At 48.5% G+C, this 19,536-nt stretch overlaps 1 protein-coding gene across 6 annotated transcripts in view; it reads left to right on the forward strand.

Annotated features, from left to right (window-relative positions):
• The window catches only part of SIPA1L3 (signal induced proliferation associated 1 like 3), a 270,995-nt gene that overhangs the window by 117,670 nt on the left and 133,789 nt on the right, over positions 1-19,536 (forward strand). The gene's annotated exons all lie outside the window — the stretch shown is intronic.

Here is a 19,536-nt window from a genome sequence, read left to right on the forward strand (position 1 = left end):
GTATATTTCATTGCTGAATATCACTAAGGTCACCTTCGAAATACTCCCCTTGGGAAGCTATGCACCTACCCCAGCACCTTGTCCACACTTGAAAGCAATTTTGGAACTCTTTTTCTGGAATGACCATCAGAAGTGTCATCATATTACCCTTGATGTCCTTAATGTCATCAAAATGTCTTCCTTTCAATATTTCCTTTATCTCCAGGTAAAGAAAGAAGTCATTGCAGGCCAAATCAGGTGAGCAGGGAGGGTGTTCCAATACAGTTATTTGTTTACTGGCTAAAAACTCCCTCACAGACAGTGCCGTGTGAGCTGGTGCATTGTCGTGATGCAAGGGCCATGAATTGTTTTTGAAAAGTTCAGGTCGTCTAACTTTTTCACACAGCCTTTTCAGCACTTCCAGCTAGTACAAACTGTCCAGTTGGTACAAATTCATAATGAATAATCCCCCTGATCTCAAAACAGGTTAGCAACATTGTTGCACAACAAGTTCACAAACTTAATTGTCAGACCTCATTCACCACTTTCATAAGCAGGAAAAATATTTAAAAGATAAGAAATCATGTGAGCTGTGCTTCTGGGAGAGTTGGGTGGAAATCTCCCAGAATGCAGCTGTCTGTTTAACGTTTGCGTATCCTGAGCACCCTGTGTTCCAACCTTCCTTGCTGAAGTGTACTCCAGCCCTGTAAAATTTCTACTCAGAAAGTTCTTGAAATCAAAGCCGATTCCTCAACAGCCAACGTTCCACGTGCCCAGCCGTGCTCTAGGTATTCACGCTCCCTCCCAGCCTTCTCTTGAGATGAAAGAACTCCTGTTGTCTCTGGCTCTGACCTTGAGGAAGAACCCCATTTCTTAGATGTGCGGCATGACGGTAGTAAGTACCCCATGAGGTGTCGCCCAGCTCAGCTCCCTGCCCGTACATATGGGTGCTTACATGTTAGCTGAAGTTATGAATAGCAATAAGTTGGGAACAGAACAGTTGGTTCATTTATTCAGTAAGCACTGGTTGAAGGCCTGTTCTGGGCCCAGTATCAGTGAGCAAAGCAGACACAGTCCCTACCCTGGAACCCACAGACAGGGAGAGGACACATGAAACACACAGGCTCACGACTAGGTCCTGTGTTCTAAATGTTCAGAAATTTTTGAGCCACAGAACAGGGCCTTCCCAGAGGTTCCCCAAGGAAGTGTCGTTTAAGGAACATGTTGTGGGTGCAAATGGAAAAAATGAACTTCTTTAGATAAGCCTTGCTTCTGAATGTTTCCAGCTGTGGACAGGGAACTCCAGATGGGCGTTGCTATGGAAGCATCTTCCAGTTCTCACTTCCTGGCTGCGTTTATTTCCGAGTTGCCCGTGCCTGTGCCAGTTCCCAGCTGCAAACACAGCCGTGGTGGGGTCCCTTCTTCCTGCTGCCTCATAGCTGTGCAGACAGCGGATGTGGCTGGAAGCCAGCCTGGGAGCCTCCTCCCGACAGAGTTAGTTGCGGAACCTGCTGTGTCGTGGTTTCCCTTCCATCCAGGCTCTCTTTCCTTTGTCCTCCCGTGGGACCGTGCCAACATGCCTCAGCCTGTGTTTTGAAACTTTAGACCCCAGCTTGCATTTGATGGAGAAAAGGGCTCGTGAGGGCTTCCTCCACCACTCAGCTACCAGAGAAGTTGAGTGTGCTCTCTTTCATTGAGATCCCCTGTTGAGGAGAGATTTGCTACCCTCCTGGCAGACACTGGGCTGGCTGTTCTTTGGGACTGTTTGTGAAGAAAGGACTTACTGACCTGAACAAAGGAACAGCAAACAAGATGGGGGAGGGGTATAGCTAATTGCTTTCTGGTATTGAGACCTTTCTGCTAGCTTTAGTGCTTTAGAATAATCATTGCTAATGTGTTTAATCCTCTTAACCCAAAGAAGTGTTTGGTATTATCCCCATTTCATAGCTGGGGAAACTGTGGTAGCGGCAAGTTAAGTCCTTGGCCAAATTGCTATACTGCTTAGAATATCTTAAGGCCTGCCATCTTAGCAGCTTAGGCAAAGAAGGAGGATTTAACCAGAGGGGCCCAGAGAAACGAAGCAAGGTCTCAGGAAGGACTGTGTACCAGTTATTTGGTTACCCATAACAGAAACACCAACGCAAACAGGCATAAACCCCTGGGGAAAAGATTGGCTCACATGACCGGAAAGCTCAGAGGTGTGGTGAGCTTCTGGGCTTGTTGATCCAGGAGCTCAGAGCAATCACCAGTGACCCACTTTCTTTCTGTCCCTTCATTCTTCCTTTGATGTTCATTTCATCCATCTCAAACCTGGCTCCCCTGGAGCTCGCAGACTGGCAGCCTGCACTGATCCAGGTTTATGTCTCCTCCTCCCTGGCCTGAGAGATAGAGAGGGTATCTGTCCCCCAACCGTGGTGCAGAGCTTTAGAGTTCCTCTCAGATCAGTTAGCACAGGTCATGTGACCTCCCGTGAGCCAATCACTGGCAAGGATCACTAATGAGCTGGTTGCTCCTACCCAGAACCACTCATAGGGGAAGGGCAGAATGGGAGCTGGGAAGCAGCCAACCTGTGGATTGGAACCAGAACACAAATGCCACTGTCAAGATTCTCTTCCTCACTGCTTCCCCCCACATTGCTTTATTCATGCTCTCATATTCATCGTCTCTCTGCCTTTCCCTTGACTTGGTGGGATACCTGGCCATCCACAGACCAAGAAGTACAGCTCCCAAAGGGAAGAGCCCTGGGTTCCTCCAGCCCAGGCCCAAAATAATCCCAGGGAGGGAAGATGTCTCTCTTTGGACTTATTAACCAGAGCCAGGGAAGGGGTTTGTGAGACAGGTCCCCCTGAGTTCAGGTGCTGTCCCTGGCCCAGTCGGCTGTTGGCAGGCAGGGAGGGATGAGGTCAGTGTTCCCTCTGTTCCCTCCAGGGTGCCTGCTGTATCCTCTTCACAAGGACTCTGAGCTGGGAGTCATTTAAGCAAGACCCCTAAGGACAGTGAATGGGCTGCACTTCACCACAGTGACACTAAAACCTCATTTTACTCCTCAGCTGCTAGAGGATGAGGGTGCTTCGTGCATTATCCACGTTCCCAGAGAAGTCCCCTACGGAAAGGTCACGCCACCAGGCCCAGCATGCCGTGTGCCCTGCCTGCCGTCTACCCCCCGCCTCGTCCTGTAGGTCCCTCTGTTCTGCCCTCCAGCCACCTGGCCTTCTTTCAGTTCCTTCAATATATGCCACTTGTCCCCTATCCCTGGCATGCTTCCTCTTCTCCCTGTCATCCCTCCCATCCCCCCACTACCCTCCATTCTGGCCTGTCCCCGCTGGCTTCGCTTTTGGATCTCTCCTTAAACATCACTTACACATCTCCCCAAACCCCCATCCTTCTTCCCGAACTACTCAGCTTAACACACTCAGTCAGGGCCTTTCATCCTCACACGGATGTCAGCTCCATAAAGGCAGGGACCGCGTCTGTCTTGTTCAAGGTGTAAGCCCTTCCACCAAATCTGTGCCTGACTAAACTTTGCTGAGGAAATGAGCTCAGTGATAGCAGTAATATGATAAAAACAGTAGCTGTCTTTTGAGTGGTTTCTTCACGATAGGCATGTACTAAGCATTTTTACGTAACAGAACCTTGAAATGATTACTCCCATTTAACAGAATATAATAATGATGGCAGTAATTTGTTGAGCAGTGAGTGCCAGCTATTGTTCTGAGTCCTTTACCTGTGTCATCTCGTTGCAGCCTTCTGAGGCCAGTATTGCTGTCACCCCGACTTCACGGTTGAGGAAGATGGCACATAGTGAACACGGTGACAGGATGTGGGGCTTCAGTCGTCTTACAGCCTGGGGCCTGGGGATGAAAAGAGAGGGGACCGGGCAAGAGAGGTAGGAGGGCTTTGAACACTGGCATGAGATGTCTTTCCTGGGAAATGACGTGTCCGCCCCCTGCCATGGGCAGCCTCTGTAGAAATAGGAAACACCTCTAAGACACATAAAAAGATATTCGATGTCGTGCATAATAAGAGAAATGCCATTCAAATCACGCTGAGAAAATAATTTTTACCTCTCAGAAGGGCTTGAGCAAAGGGTGAGTGCCGCAGTGGTGGGGGGATGCAGGCTTGTCCTGTTCTGCTGGGAGGGAAAGTGAGACTGTCCCTTTGAAGGGGGCTTTGGCAGTATCTGTCAGTGTGACCCTTGCACATACCCTTCCTTTGCCCCAGCAGTTCCACTTCTGGGAATGTTCCCAAGTGTGAGAAGTGATCTGTCTAAGGTGGTTCATTAGGACACTGTTTGTCAGAGCAAAAGATTGGAGCTGTCCTATGTGTCCATTAATAGGGGACAGGATGAATCAGTCAGATGGTCTGTGCAGTGGAACACGGCAGCGATGAAGGCGGAATAAGGTCCTGACAGGGAGCACCATCCACGTCTGTGGTGTACTCAGTGCCGAGTATGAAAAGGGAAAGAAAAAGCAACACCTTTTATTAGTACTTCTCAGCTACACGGGGCGTGTTGGAATCTGGGGAAGATTCCAACCCCATTCTTAACAAGCAGACTAGATCACCTTAGGTTTCCATAGCACTGTGTTCTTAGCTCTATGCGTGTGTATATATTGTACATACAGACATAGCCAAAATTGTGTACGTATATGTGTGTGTGTGTGTGTAATTATACTATTTTATCGAGGTCTCTGCTTGAATGGTTGAAACACCGCCGCACAGAGGTCTTCCTGAGCACCTTGTCTGAAATGGCCTTCCTTGTCTCTTTCTGTCCCCTGCTTTACTTTTCTTCATAGCAGTTGTCATTGTGGGACATTATGTTTGCTTTTTGCGCTGTCCTCCTTAGCATGTGAGCTCTGAGGGCAGGGATTTGTCTGTTTCATTTCTTGCTCTATCTCAGCATTTAGAGCAGTGTCTGGCCTGCAGTAGTTGCTTATTAAGTATGTGCTGAATGAATGTGAATGAGCCTGAATAGTGACTGTGGTCCCCATGTTCAGGATGTGGAACCGAGTTCCCCAGAAGCCTTGCCCTCCTTGCATGGCTCACTAAAGGGTCCATTGCTATTCTGATGGCGGGGGGGTTGAGTGGAGAGAGGCAAGAAATCGCCCCGACTCCCTTTCATGCTGTTAAAATTCTTCCTTTACTCACATTTCCTTGAGAGAGGTGGATACAGGCTGGGGTCTCGTGAGGGGGTGTCTGCCTGTGAAGCACTGAGATGCGTGTCCATACCGTGCACATTTCATGCCGATGCCTCCAGCCATCTGTGGCTCATCTCCTTCCTCTCCCTGGTTTGGATGACGCTGTTCTTGGCAGTTATTCCATGAAGAATAGGTAGAGGGAGAAAGAAACTTCTGTTCTGAAGACCTCTCTTCCCCTGGAGGACCCTTCAGTTTGGCCCCATGTTTAATATTGTTAGAGTCCAAAGGACATCCTCAGACTTGACGAGCTGAGAGTGTCACTTATGATGTCTTCAGTATTTCAGTCCTCACAACAGCTTTGCTAAGATCATTTAGTACTGCGTCTGCGCCAGCACTTCGCCAATCACTTGATTCCTGTTACCTCTTTTATCCCTCCCAACAGCCCTGTGGAAGGTGGAAATTACTCTCCCCCACTTCCTCCCACTTTACTGATAAGGAAGCTTGGGACTCAGAAAGGTCTAGTAATGAGTCATGGGTCGCACAGCTCTAAAGAGGCAGAGCTGTGATTTGATTCTGGCTCTAGCTGACCACCAAGATGGCGCTCTCCCGGCCATGTGGCCTGCTTCCCCATCTGCTCTTGGGATTCTCCCAGTGGCCAGTGGATGAGTAACTGGTTTCCTACAATGTCATGTGGATTGTTAATCATGTTGCAAAGCCCTGTGAGCCAGCATGACACCTTGATGGATTGGAGGAAGTGGGTGGGGAGCCTACTGCTTGTTTATTTCTCATAGACACTCGGCACACAAATGACCAAACTTCTGTTTCTTGTCGAGATTGGTTTCCATCTTGGGCAGAGGAGAGGGTTGGTTAGGGCCAGAGGAACCCAATCAGATCCATCCCTCCTCTGCTGAGAACCCTCCCATGGCTCCATCTTACCCTGAGTAAAAGCCCGAGTCCTCACTGGCTAAGCAGGCACCACCCGATCTGCCCCCGTTAACTGTGACTTCTCTCTTACTCTGCTCCAGGCTCATGGACCTCCTCGGTACTCCACAGACATTTGGGTATGTCCCTGCCTCAGGGCCCTTGCACTGGCTCTTGCTGCTACTAGGAAAGCTTTTCTCTCATGCCCACAATGGTTCCCTCACATCCTTCAAGCCTTTGGTCACATGTTGCCTTCTCAGGGATGTCCCCATTTACCTTCTCATTTTTCTGTGTAGCACTTACCTAACATATCTTTTACTCATTTTGTTTATTGCTCATCTTCCCCATTAGAATCAGCGTGTGTTCTGTTCACCTGGATCCCTAGCCACTATTATCACAAAATGTTCCCCTGGATTCTCAGTGCCTAGAACAGTGCCTGGCACCAAATAGGAACTCAGTAAACATTTCTTGAAAGAATGAATGAGTTCTCGGTGCAGAATGTCCCAATCTTGTCATTATTGTGCTGGGGGAGGAAATGTGTTTGTGTGTGTTTGTGGGTGGGGAGGGAGGAGGCGCCCCGTCCCACTCATCGAGCCTCAGGAGCCCTTCTCATGTGCCAGGCTACAGCTCTGGGCTCCAGACACCAAGGTAAATAAGCCCTGGTTCTGAAGCCATGGAGGGCGGGGACATCTGCTGAGTAGAGCCAAGATCCTGCACCCATGGCCTAGCTGCAAGAGAGACTGTGAGAGCCATTTCCTGGCCTTTGTAATATTTCACTATTACAAAGCCGTGGGGTCCAGCCTCCCTTCAAGGCTCATAGGCGGGAAATTTTCAAATCATAGGAAGGATTATGGGCAGCCAAACTGTTTCATTCTTTAAACATTGCATTAAACTGTAATATACATGCAGGAAAGGGCAAGGGCATATTATCAGAAGTGTGCAGCTAGGTGAACTTTTACTAACTGAACACACTCATGTAACCAGCTCTAAAAACATTTCCAGCTCTCAGAAGTTCCTTCCAGTTGCTCCTCTGTTCCAAGCAAAACCCCTCTCTTGACGTCTCACGTCTGACTTTGAGCTTTATGTACCTGTAGTCATACTTGATGTAAATGCTCTTTTGCGTCTGGCCTTTCTGTTCAACGTTATGTCTGTGAGATGTGCGTGGCATTGTGCATAGTTAGATTTTATGCCTACTCACTGCTGTGTATGAGTACTGTCACAGGGAGGCCTGCCTGGCAGGAAGAAGCCAGCCCTGAGAATAGCGAGGGCAAAATGTACAAAGGCCCTGGGGTAGGATTAAGCTTAGAAGGGAAACGAGGCCTGTGAGGTGGGCGCAATTGGACGATGCGTGAAGTGGGAGAGAATGAGGTCTGAGAGGTGTTGAGATGTTGAGCTGGAAAGCAGTCTCATGTCATCATCCCTGTCTACCTTGATCCCTCGGGCTGTGTGTGAAGGATAGAATCTAGAAGTGAAGAGTGGACTCCGGGAGACCAGTGGGGGGATCTGTTGGAGTTGTTCAGGTGAAAGATTGATGGTGGTAGGAGGGGAAAGGAGATGGATTTAGGATATATTTTGGAGGTAGTGGCAACTGCACTTGGAGAATAAGGGAAGGAGAGACATAAAGGGTTCCTTCCGCTGAGTATCTGCATTAGTTTGTTGGCCCATCTCTGCTGGGGGACAATCAAGTTGTCTCTCCTCCCCTTTGCTGGCCTCACAGAGGCTGTCAGCCAACACCCACATGCACACAGCCATGCTGAGCCAAGTCTTGAAGCACCGAGGGCCAGGGCATTCCAGGTAGAGGAAACCATTCAATCTCAATAAGGCTGGGGCCTCCTCTGTGCTGCGCTCAGCTCAGGCTGGAGTGTGGGCTGCAAAAGTGGGTAGCCCCTGACCTGAATCCACCACCTGAGCGGTGCGGACTTGCTGCCGATTTTGAGTCGTTGTCTCGTGCTCTCCCATCCCCCACCGTCTCCCAAGCTGCTTTCTCATCCCGCCATGTTCAGTCCCCTCCCCTTCACGGTTAGTCCAGAACTGCAGCCAGCTGTTGGAGTTGCCACTGAACTCAGGGACGTCGCTGTCTGCACACTAGGTCATCTTTGTTTTCCTGTCGCAGGAGTCACAGTGGGGCTTGAAAGCAGTGACTGGCGAGGCATTTAGTTCTGGGCCAGGCGTGGAAGGTGACTGGCCTGTAGGAAGTGAACGAGAAGGCCTCTTGTTTGTATGAGCCTGACTCCTCTGTGATCTTTGTCCCCTGGTCCCTCCTGGTTCTCATCTCTGACCTTGTTCTTGAGAGTTCAGGTCCCACGGGCAGCAGCTGCTGCGGCAGGCCTCCCTGAGAGACTTTGGGCATTTAGGGGACTCTAGGCCTCTTAGCTAGTGAGGGCAGCGCCGCCAACATGCGTTTAAAATAGTGTGTCCTGCGGGCATGTGAGGGGAGAGAGCCCCTGTGCCTGTCTCTTTCTGCCATCCGTGCCCTCAGGTCCCTGAAGAAGACCTGGCTCCCATCCTTGCTTGGGTTTCTCTCTCGTGCTGCTGGGAGGTGCCAGCTAGACTGACTTATCCAAGTGAGCAAATCTGGGAGTTGCCTTCTGCTTGCCCAAGGGCTGTAGAATAGGAGGAATTAGCTCACGAGCAGGTAAAATTTGACATGTTTCAGCTTGTCCCAGGTCAAAAGAGGGGGTGGGGGGATGGAGGAGAGACAGCCTTGAAGGAGAAAAATATAGGGCATTAATGAGCTCAACTCAGGAGTCTCCCAAGTTGCTGGAGGACGTGTGAATCACTGCAACCTTTTTAGAAGACAGCCTGGAAAAATTAGTTATTTATTTAGTTTTGAATGAGCAGTACATGCCCACGATAAAATATTCAGACGGCACACACACACAAAATAGATGTACGAGGGAAAGTAAGTCTCCCTCCCTTATCCATTGTCACCCAGCTCTCCTCCCGTGGGAACACCCACTTCAGGTATGTTCTTCCAGAGGTACTCAATAGAAAAAAGAACATATTATACATACAGTTCTATACTTTGATCTTGGAAACCATTCTACACTATAACTATGTAATATTCCATAAATAGTCTTTGATGCAGCATGCCACTCCTGAGACTACGCAACAGCAAAAAGGGCCCCAGTTCTTCAGGGACTGATGAAGTAGAGTATGGCGCCCATACTGTGGAGTATCAGCTGCTAAAAAGAGTGGGTCTGAGCATTGCTAGTTGATTGGGAGGCATTTCTGTGTTGTATTTAAAAGAAAGCAAGATTCAGAGACGTAAATATGATACGATCTATTCATGTAAAACACAATGACAAAGACTATGTCTTCATGTTGCGATTGAGTGGCGGGTGTCCATGGAATGGGGACTCCGTTCTCTTCCACACCACGTGGCCTACTTAGCCTGGCATTCTGTCTGGGAGACTTTGCAGCGTCGTCAGTTTTGGTCGAAGCGAATTTCACAGGTTGGTCAGGATCCGTGGGAGGGTACTCCATCCCACGAGTGGAGAGCCATGGCCTTGGTGTTGGTAAGTGGCCATCTGGACCTCTGGTGAGAAGTAACTTCCAAGTGACCGTGACAGGCAGTTTGACCGACTTCCCCGCTGTTTGGTAGAATGAAATAAGCACAGAGTTCCGTCAGCTGTGGGAAGCCTGCAGTGCCACCAAGTCTGCCACTTGTGAGGATGACACGGAGGAATTACAGAAACGCCAAGGTCAAAGCATCAGGTCCCTGGCTGTGTTCCAGATGAAGCTTCAAGGGTCAGGCAGCGCAGGCATCAACTTCCCTTGTGTCCACCCCAATCCCCACACGCAGAGCCACCCAGTGGAGCCCTGTTGCTGGGGACAGTGGGCCTGGAAGGCAGGCTCTTGGTGGACTCATCCCCACAGGACCGTTGCACTGTACAGCTCCAAGGGCACTGTTTGCACCTGGTCTGTGACCGTGGTGGCCCTCTCTAGTTCCAGGGTAGGATGCATTCTTCCAGGGTTTTGGTGTTCCCCTCAGAATGGATGTGGCTGTCAGTGTGCTGGGGCTCAGGACCCCTTTGGGTCATAACTTGTCTCTTGCTAGACTTCAACTGTGGTGGATGTTCTTGAAGGGAAAGACATAAAGATCAAATTGACCTCCCTGACTAAACCACTTTTATTCATAGTGCTTGACTCTCCCATACTCCTCCCTGCCCATACCAGAAAGAAAGATGACACTTCCTGTCTCTGGAGCCGCCTGTCTTGCTGTCTCTCCTCTCCTACAGGTTCATCGGAACAGAGAGCTCACTTCTCACTAGCTTATCTATTCCTCTGACCCCCTCAGAGAAGGAAGGACCTAGTTGTTAACTGACTCAGCAGCTCTGTCTTGCTTAGGGTATGTGTATATACAGAGGGTGCCAAAAAACATGTACACACATTTTAAGAAAGGAAAACTGTATTAAAATTGTAATACTCAATATATACCGATAACAAAAAATGAATACAAGTCACGTTTGACTTCTGCAATTACAAGAGGTGCTCAAAGCGGTTACCATCAGCATCTAGACACTTCTGATTACGGCAACCTACTGCTTGAGCAACGTTGCCCAAAGTGTCCATTTGTATACATTTTTTTGGTACTCCCGGTATATAAAAGAATAACCCTCAGGTTTCTGGTTTGAGCAGATGGGTAATTGATGGTGTCTAGTGGACCACTATCTACCAGTGGATAGGAGAGAAACAGGTATAGGTAAGGATGTTACGTTTAGATAGATATACAGATATACCTTGTTTCCCCGAAAATAAGACCTAGCCGGACAATCACCTTTAATGCATCTTTTGGAGCAAAAATTAATGTAAGACCCGGTCTTATTTTACTATAATATAAGACCTAGTCAACATCACATCACGTCACATCACAACACAACACAACACAACACAACACAGCATTACAACATAACATAACAACGTGCCTATATTAATTTTTGCTCCAAAAGATGCATGAGAGCTGATTGTCTGGCTAGGTCTTATTTTTGGGGAAACACGGTAGGTATAGGTATAGACATATAGGTATAGGGGGGTGTGTGTGTGTGTATGCGTGCGTGCGCATGTGCAGGGAGGGAGAGAGAATTCACATCTTTATTAAAAATGCAAAAATGTGCCCTACAAAAATACGGGCAGTGACTGTTCATTTATTCAATTAGTTTACAGGCATTTGGCTGCTCTTGTTGAGCTAGGCACAGTTTGATTCTAGCAGAAAACCACTTTGGAAAAAACTCATGAGACCATGTGAAGATCATTCTTGAATCTCCCTTTTCTGCTCACACCCCATCGTCAATCCATTGGGAAGCCCGTTTGATCTGAAAGAGACCTTCACATGCCTCCTCCTTCTGAGTCCGCTGTCCTCCCCCGGTCCCAGCCACCACCACCTTTCCTTGGATGTCACAGCAGCCACCTCACGCTTCTCCCTGCCTCTCCGAAACCCCCACCCCCCGCACCTCCGGCAGTCTCTGTGCAGCAGCAGCCAGAGGAATCTTTCAAAAATGTAAATCGGAGCACATCGTTCCCCTGCTTCCCACCATCCTTAGACTAAGATCACATGGCTGACCGTAGCTCACACAGCCCCATCTCATCGCACACCCTCCTTCCCCGCAGCCGTCCAGCCACACGGGCCTCCCGTGACTTCTTTTGAACAGACTCATGCATCCTCCTCCATCTCCTGGAATACTCTTTTTTTTTTTTTTTTTAGCTTTCATTAGAGACTTTATTACCAATCCAGTAATTCAGTTCGATAGCCCTTTGAATGCCTTTTAATTGAGATACAATTCTCATGTGGTAAAACTTACCCTTTCAAAGTGTACAACTCAGAGGGTTTGGTGTACTTACAAGAGGTGCAACCGTCACTAGTATCTAACTCCAGTGCATGTCCCTCGGCCCCAGAAGAAGCCCTGTAACCGTGAGCAATCTCTCTCCCCCAGTTGCCACTTCCTCCCAGCCCCTGGCAGCCACTGATGATGTACTTGCTGTCTCTCTGGGTTTGCCTGTTCTGTACATTTCATGTAAGTGAGTCACACAGAGTGTGCACAGTCTACTGTGACCGGCTTCTTTCTCTCAGCGCAGTGTTCTCTGTGCTCATCCGTGTTGTACATGAATCAGAACTTCGCTCTTTTTAGGGATGAATAATATTCCCCGTGTGGATGTACCATGTCTCGTTTATCCATTCTGCAGTTGGTGGACATTCTGGAATATTCTTACTCCCATTTCCCATTTTTCACATAGCTTCTTTCTCCTTTCTCTTTAAGTTCTGGGTTTTCTGTGTGGCACTCCTCACCATTTGTACTTATATGTGTATTTGTTTACCTGTTTGTTTGTTTTCTCTCCCCTGTTCTGGACTGTCAGCTTTGTAAGGTCAGGCACGCTATCTGCTTTTGTTCACTATATCTAGTCCCTCCCTCACACGCACTTAATAATTGCTGAATGAATGACTCAGTGTATCTGATACAGTTCTCATTTCACCTTCTCCTAAGGCAAAAGGATTATATCCCCAATCTGTGGGAAATTCTGTGTCTAGCTTTCTACCTGGTGTTGAGGAAAGAGCAAGGGTCCTAAGGCATGAGGACACTTGAATTGGTGGCAGGTTACTGGAAAGATTTCTCTGGTGTAGAATGCTGCCCCGTTGGTCATCTGCTGTGTAAGACCACAGTATTATTTGAAAGTACACTTGGCTGCCAATAGCAGAGAGAGGGAAGAAGGGCTACTGGGTGGGCAGCGAACATCCAGTAGGTCCATTTCCCACCAGCAGCACCCTGAGCCATGGCAGGCAGCTTCTGCTCACTGGCCTGGCCCTTCAAGCCTCCCTCCTTCCCTAAGTGGACAGAATCAGGGCAACGCCTTTCTCTGTCTGGTTCACCAGAGGGTGGATTTTGATTCTTCTCAAGGGCCTTCAGTCCAGTAAACTCACTGTGTTGCCAGCAATAAAAACAATGGTAGCTCACCTTTATTGAACAGTTATTACATGATAGGTCCTGCTCTAAACATTTTTCATGGAGGAATTTCCTTAATCCTCGTAGCAACCCTATTCTTATCCCTGTTTTATAGATGAGGAAACCGAGGCACAGAGAGGTTAAGTAACCATAGACGTTCTCACTGTTAATAGTGTTGTTTTCATTCTTCCCTTTCAATATGTTATGAATAAGAGGAATAAAAAATAAACCTGACCTATTTTGGTACATTGACCACTATTCTGTCTTGCATTTGATTAGCTGGGATCTGGAGAGTGCTTTGTGGTAAAGCATTTAGCAGTCGAAACCACAGTGACGAGCTGTTTTTATAGGAGTGCAGGAAGGGCCTTAATGGTTGGCCTGTCTAGCAAATGCCTGGTGACAGGAGGAAAAAGGATTCACAAGCTATGCAGGATTTCCCCAGCCAGGCAGCCTGGGGCCAGTAGACTGGTCTTGGCCTTTAAAATCATATGCTCCCCGGCTGCTCTTAGAAGTCTGGGGGCAGAGAAAGAAAGCTGATCCCAGTCCAGCTCCTCTGAGAATAAATTCAGGCACCAAGTCATCTCTAGATACCCCTGATCAGCTGTGCGTGGTGGACATCTTCCCAAAGATTGCCCGAAGTTCATCTCTGAGTCCAGTCTTTTTGAGACACCTTCAGATCCATGTTACCAGCTTTTTTCAGACTCTCCAGGGTAGCGGCACAGCATGTGTCTGCTGGAGCCTGACTGTAACAGGTGCAGTTAGGAGTGCACTCAGCTGCAAGTATCAATACACCAGTGGCACTGTCTCTTCAACACCTAGGAGGTTGTTTGTGGCATAGAAGTGGCGGGAGAGGATGTGGCTCAGTGGCTTGTCAGAGTTAATGCCAGCGCTGCTCTGACTCTGGCCCCCTCATGGCCACAAGATAGATGGCTATTGGGCCTTCCCCAGGAGGCCGGGGCACCCCAAGAGTTCAGCCCTTCTGTTCTGCCAGAGTAGTGTCCTGAGGATAAGAGGGACCCTCTCAAATCCAGCTATTACACCCACATTCCAAGCTGGAAAACGGAAGCCTGGAGAAGAGAGGACAGACTGTGTGATGAATCTGACCCTTTGTGTGAGGAGAGCAAACCCTTGCTCACAATCCCTGAGTGAGAAATCTTTGCCTGCCTCAACATGAAGATACGTTCCTGTGTGACCTTCTAGACACACATGTTTTTCCTTTTGCGTTTGGGTCTTTCTTTGATCCATCTGCAATTGATTTCTGAACGTAGAGTCAGACAGGTTTCAAGGCTGAACCCATGCTCTTCTAACTGCTGTGTTTGGGAAGTGGCATTGTTGGTGGTGCTGGAGCCAGGTCCCTGGGCTCACAACCCTCTTGGCTGTGCCACCTGTTCGCTGCGTGTGATCTCGAGCGAGCTGCCTCGCTGTGCCTCATGTTGTGGTCTGTTGACGGAGGTGGGGGGATGGATGCTCGTAGACCCTACATCACAGGGTTGGTGTGAGGGTTAAATGAGCCGATAGTTAAAGAACTGAAAACAGTGCCTGGTATGCAGTAAAATCATAGCAAAACCCTCAGGTTACCCATCAGAATGAGAACTTATTTGCAGTGCCACATAGGTCTGGGAACTGGACAGGGAATCCCACACCCGTCAGTGTTGACCGTGAAGCGTGTCAATGAGGTTACTGTCTCTTCCTCTTTACAAGAAATTGCCAGCTGTTCTCTCAAAATGTCTGTTCCAGGATATGCTCCCACCCGCAGTGACTGAGAGCTCCCCTAACTGCACAACTCCAGCACTGGTGGTGGTTTCAGCATGACATTTTAGCCAGTCCGCTGTGCCTGAAACAGTCACGATTGTTGCTTCCCGGAGCAGTTTCTCTGCAGAGGTCAGTCCTGAGCCGCTCTGCCACCGAGCTACTTGGGCTGGGCTGGAGGCAGGACAGTTACCAGCCCCCTGGCATTGCTCAGTGAAGTCCTTCAAGCCCTGTACCACGATTCTTACCTTTGGGGTTAGGGAGTGGGAAACAGGATATGAGCCCCTGGAAGTCAGTCACCCAACCTTAGTCATACTCTGGACTGAATCAATCAATCAGTGAAAGAACCAGGGCTAAATCGTTGGTGTGTATTATTAATAGAATATAGGTCGTAAGAGAAAACGTGATTAATTGCAAGATGATCTCAGCAGCTGCCATATGTATAGTGGTCAAGGGCCTAGATTTTCCCAAGGCAAAGTCCTTTCTTCACCTAGCAGCTTTTCCTTGTTGGCAGGTGGGTCGAGGCAGTTGAATGACAGATATTTTCCTGAGTCACTATTTTGAAGACAGGATGGGGGTGGGTGTAATGGAATCTTCTCTAAGTGAAAAATAATTGAACCATGTCATTTGTATATAAGTCCTTGATGCCTCAATATGAGGCTCTGGTAAAACCTAGAAAGGAGAACGCAGCTTAAGGCAAAAGGCCCCAGTGGGTGGGTGTGGTTCTCCTTTACCTCAGATCTCAGTGCCTGGATCAGCCACTCACATGGAGAAGAAAGGCCTGGCTGCCCCCATCAGCACTTGGTCAGGAGGGTATGTGTGGCCAGGCCTTCTTAGAGGATGGGTGAACACTGCCCAGGCTGTTTGTCCTGCTCCAAGACAGGAAGCAGAAAGAGCCGCTGCCACCTCGGCACAGGGAGAGAAAAGAGCTGGTAGGCCCAGCTTTGGGGGCTAATAACTTGCCCATTGGGCAAGCAGGTGCCAGCAACAGTCACAGTCTCTGACTGGTCAGATTAGCCACCCGCTTCTGACTTGGTCTTTGGGGAGGACCACGTAAAAGAGAGTGGTGAGGTGTGTGCGTGGGTGAGCCTTTCCATATGAGTAGATGGAAGTACTAGGGAAGATTAGAAATATCAGGTCCAGAAGTAAGGATAGAAAGGCCCCGGTGCATGGCTGCCTTGGGGTCAAGAGAGCCACACCCCGCTGGCGGGCCCCACGGAAGCACCTTGCAGGACCCATGGGATGATGCCTGCTCCACGGGCTTTCCATGAGGATCAAAACCTGCCAGGATTTTTACATTCCCCACCGTGATTTCCCAACCTTGGATTCCCAACTGCATATCAAAATAACTGTTTTCCATCCGTGGTTGGTGGAATCCACGGATGGGAAGGCCCAACTGTAGAGTCAAAAGTTATATGTACACAGAATTTCAACTGTGTGGTTGTTCAAGGATCAACTGTACTTTGAAATGTGATAGTAAGAGATTGGTTTTCCGTATGGTGATTGTGAAGTGATGGAACTTGGTCAGACACTTCCCTGAAAGCGTATTTTATAAAACAGAAAAAAGGAGAGCTGCTGTAGGTTAATGGGGGTGTGGGGCCTGGAGCTTCACCTACTCCATCCCTGATTTTCCCATGACGACCGTACTCAGTGGAGTTCAAGATGGAACCCCCTGGGGCTGTAGGGAGGCCCGGGCCCCAGACAACTCATTTAAGCATTCTGAACCTCAGTTTCCATCCAGTGGACAGATGGGACTAGATCAAGGCATTCTTCACCCAGTTCCTATAGACAGGAGCTTCAGAGATCTTTGATATCCTTGAAAAACGTATTTTGTGTTGTTGTGTGTGTGTTTTTCTGGAGAGACACGACATAGTTTTATTTTGTCAGCTTCTTAGAAGGACCATTTCACCCAAACTTGAAGGAGCACTGTATTGATTTCTGAGGTCCCTGCCAGTTCTAGCAGTCCGTTATTTCTGTTGTAAATGATAGAATCTCCCCAACTCAAACTCGCTTAAACTGCAAAGGGAAGTTAATGACTCCAGGACCTGAAAAATCCCAGAGCTGGCCTAACTGGAGTCAGTACTCTGGTATTCTTGTCAGGGTTCTGCCCTCCTCCACTTTTGAGCTCTGCCTCTCTCAGCTTTGACTTCATTCTCAGGTGCCCCACTGCCACCTTCCAGGTGACAAAGTAGCCCTCAGGAACCCCTACCTTACGTCCCATCCCTTTTCCCCAGTAATTCCAGTAAAATTTCCAGGGTAAACTCTGATTGGCCCTGCTTGGATCATGTGTTTCTCCCAGAACCAATCGCCGTGGATTAGGGGAGGAGCCATTCAGTCTAGGAGTCACACCAGGGTACCCTTTCAACCGCAGGTTCTTTTATTTGGGATTCTGTTTCTTGATGTAAACCCTGGGAAGTGAGTTGCTCGGCCCTGTGAGTGTAATGTGTGTGACAGGTGGGCCAGCGCTGTTGCTCTGGTGGGTGTGCTGGGACTGCTGAGTCAACTCCAGGGCATACTCCCTTCTCAGGTGGCGTGAGGAGGATTCTGGGACATGTGGATTCCTGGCTGAATTCCTGGCCCTGTAGCCCACCTTTGCTGCCATTTCCACAATCCCTTGGCATTTTCCTCTGTGATGCGGCCCCTCCCATGTTTGAGGGACCCCAGACTGATAGACATGACCGCTTCCTCCAGTTGGCAGGAAGTAGATTCCCAGCCAGGAGAGATGGGGCACCATTGCACACTGTTGCGGATGTGTCTTTAAAGAGCCATGTGCATTACTCTAGAGAAAGAAAAGGGGGGAAGTGAGAGTGGCAGAAAAGCAATTTCCACTGCAATTTAAAAGGCAGCTATTAAAATTTTACAGGAGCTTTATTGCAGGGGCTTTCTGATCATCCCAGGAAGTCTGGTGATGAAGGAAAGTGTTCTGGGTGCTTCTAGTTCCCTCCTGTCCTGCCGAGCATCTTGAAAAGCGAAATTGTTAGGGCTTCAATGACCAGCTTAGGGATAGCAACGACCTACGAGGCTATTTCTGAGTTTTTAAACTGTGTGTTTTTCTGTATTTGCTGTTTCTATGTATAGTAACTGTTTCTAATTTTATTTTGTGCTTTCCTAAGTGGCTTGGTAGTGAGCTATGGGAGTCAACATCTGCATTCACCTCTGACCTTCTGTGTTAGTTGAGAGTCATTTCCTTGTGTGAACAGATAGAAATCCAGGTCAACAAGCTTAAGTATGAAAGGAAATGTGTGTTCTTACAACGTGGGACATTGTACATGGAACGGCTTCAGGCATGGCCGGATCCAGGACCTCACCTAAGGTTGCCAGGACCCTGTGTTCTTTTGCTTCCTGGCTCTGCATATCTCTGTGTTGGTTTTAATCTCATGACTCTCAGGCAGCTCCATGTGTATATTTAACCACTTTAGCATTCCGAGGGGAAATAATCTCTTTCCCCATAGTCCCAGCACATGTCCTGGGACTAGTGTTTATTGGACCTTATCAACCTGGCTTCAATGCGAGGGCCACCCTGAGCAATCTCTGAGCCCAGGGGCAGGGAAGAGGGGGTGCAGTGGCTTTATTAGCCAGGCATGGATCGTGTGCCCCCTTCCCTACCAACTCATGGGTAGAGTCATTCCCACAGGAATTCCATGGGTTGAGTGGGAAAGATGAGGTTCAGGGGGCTAACCCAGAAAAGGAAACGGATGCAGTGTGAGCCCAAACAGCCAGTGCTCAGGACCCCTTCCCGTCGACGTCCACAGGATCTAAGTCTGCCCCCCGCCCAGTTGTCTTCCCTGGGAACATGTTCCACCTTTCCCCTGTCTCAGGTCCAGCTTAGGGGCTCTTAATCTCAGGACCATGGTCCCTTGAAGGGCCCTTGGATGGAGTTTAGAGGATCGTGAATTCGGCTGGGAAAAATTGCATCTTTATTTTCTCTACCAACTAACTGAAATTTAGCATTTTCTTTACTTTTGAATGAGGGCCACAAGCTAAGAAAGGTGTATTAGCCACACCTGTGACTTGGTCACTACTAGAAATCACGGATATTTCCATATCACATTATAGTTGTTGCAGATATCGCAATATATTATAACACTCATCTGTTTCCAAATTACTATAGTTATTGGACCCACCACTGAGATCTCATCATTTAAAGCATTCATAAAGAAGCACATATATTAATTTGGTTGTGTTTTACAGATATTTTGATACCTGAATATAATTGGTTTCCTTTGTAATCCTGTGCATTGTATTTTATACATTTAAAAACATGATTCTGAGAAGAAATCCACACCCTTCTTTACCAGGCTGTCAATAGGAGTCCCTAGCATGAGAAGGATTAAGAACCCCTTTTGACTTCTCCAGGAGCCCTGAGGGACAAGATTATTGAAACTGTCCTGATTCCTGGACTCTGGAAAGTTGGCTAGTTGCTTGCAAGGTTTCCTTCCTGGGAGACTTCCTGGAGGAGCTGGCTGGCATTTGAGCTTGGCCTTGGCATGTGGGTAGCATTTGGACATAGCAGTATTGGGGAAGAGGGTCGGGGAGGCATTGCCAGCCTGCAGTTAGCCCTCTTTTCGCTGGACACCATGACAGTGTCACCTGGCCATGTAAGTGGTCAGGAGCGGGCTCTGGAGCCAAGCTGCCTGGGTCCATCCCAGCTATGGTATACTTTTGACTGGCTGGGTGCCTCAGCTAGTGGATTCCTTACCCCCTCTGTGCCTCAGTTTCCTCATCTGTAACATGCGCATAATAATAGTATCTATTTCTTAGGGTTATTGGGAGAGAGATATGAGTCAGCACATGTTTGCTAGAATAGAACCTGG

This window comes from Rhinolophus hipposideros, assembly GCF_964194185.1.
Source record: "Rhinolophus hipposideros genome assembly, chromosome: 21".
NCBI lineage: Eukaryota > Metazoa > Chordata > Mammalia > Chiroptera > Rhinolophidae > Rhinolophus > Rhinolophus hipposideros.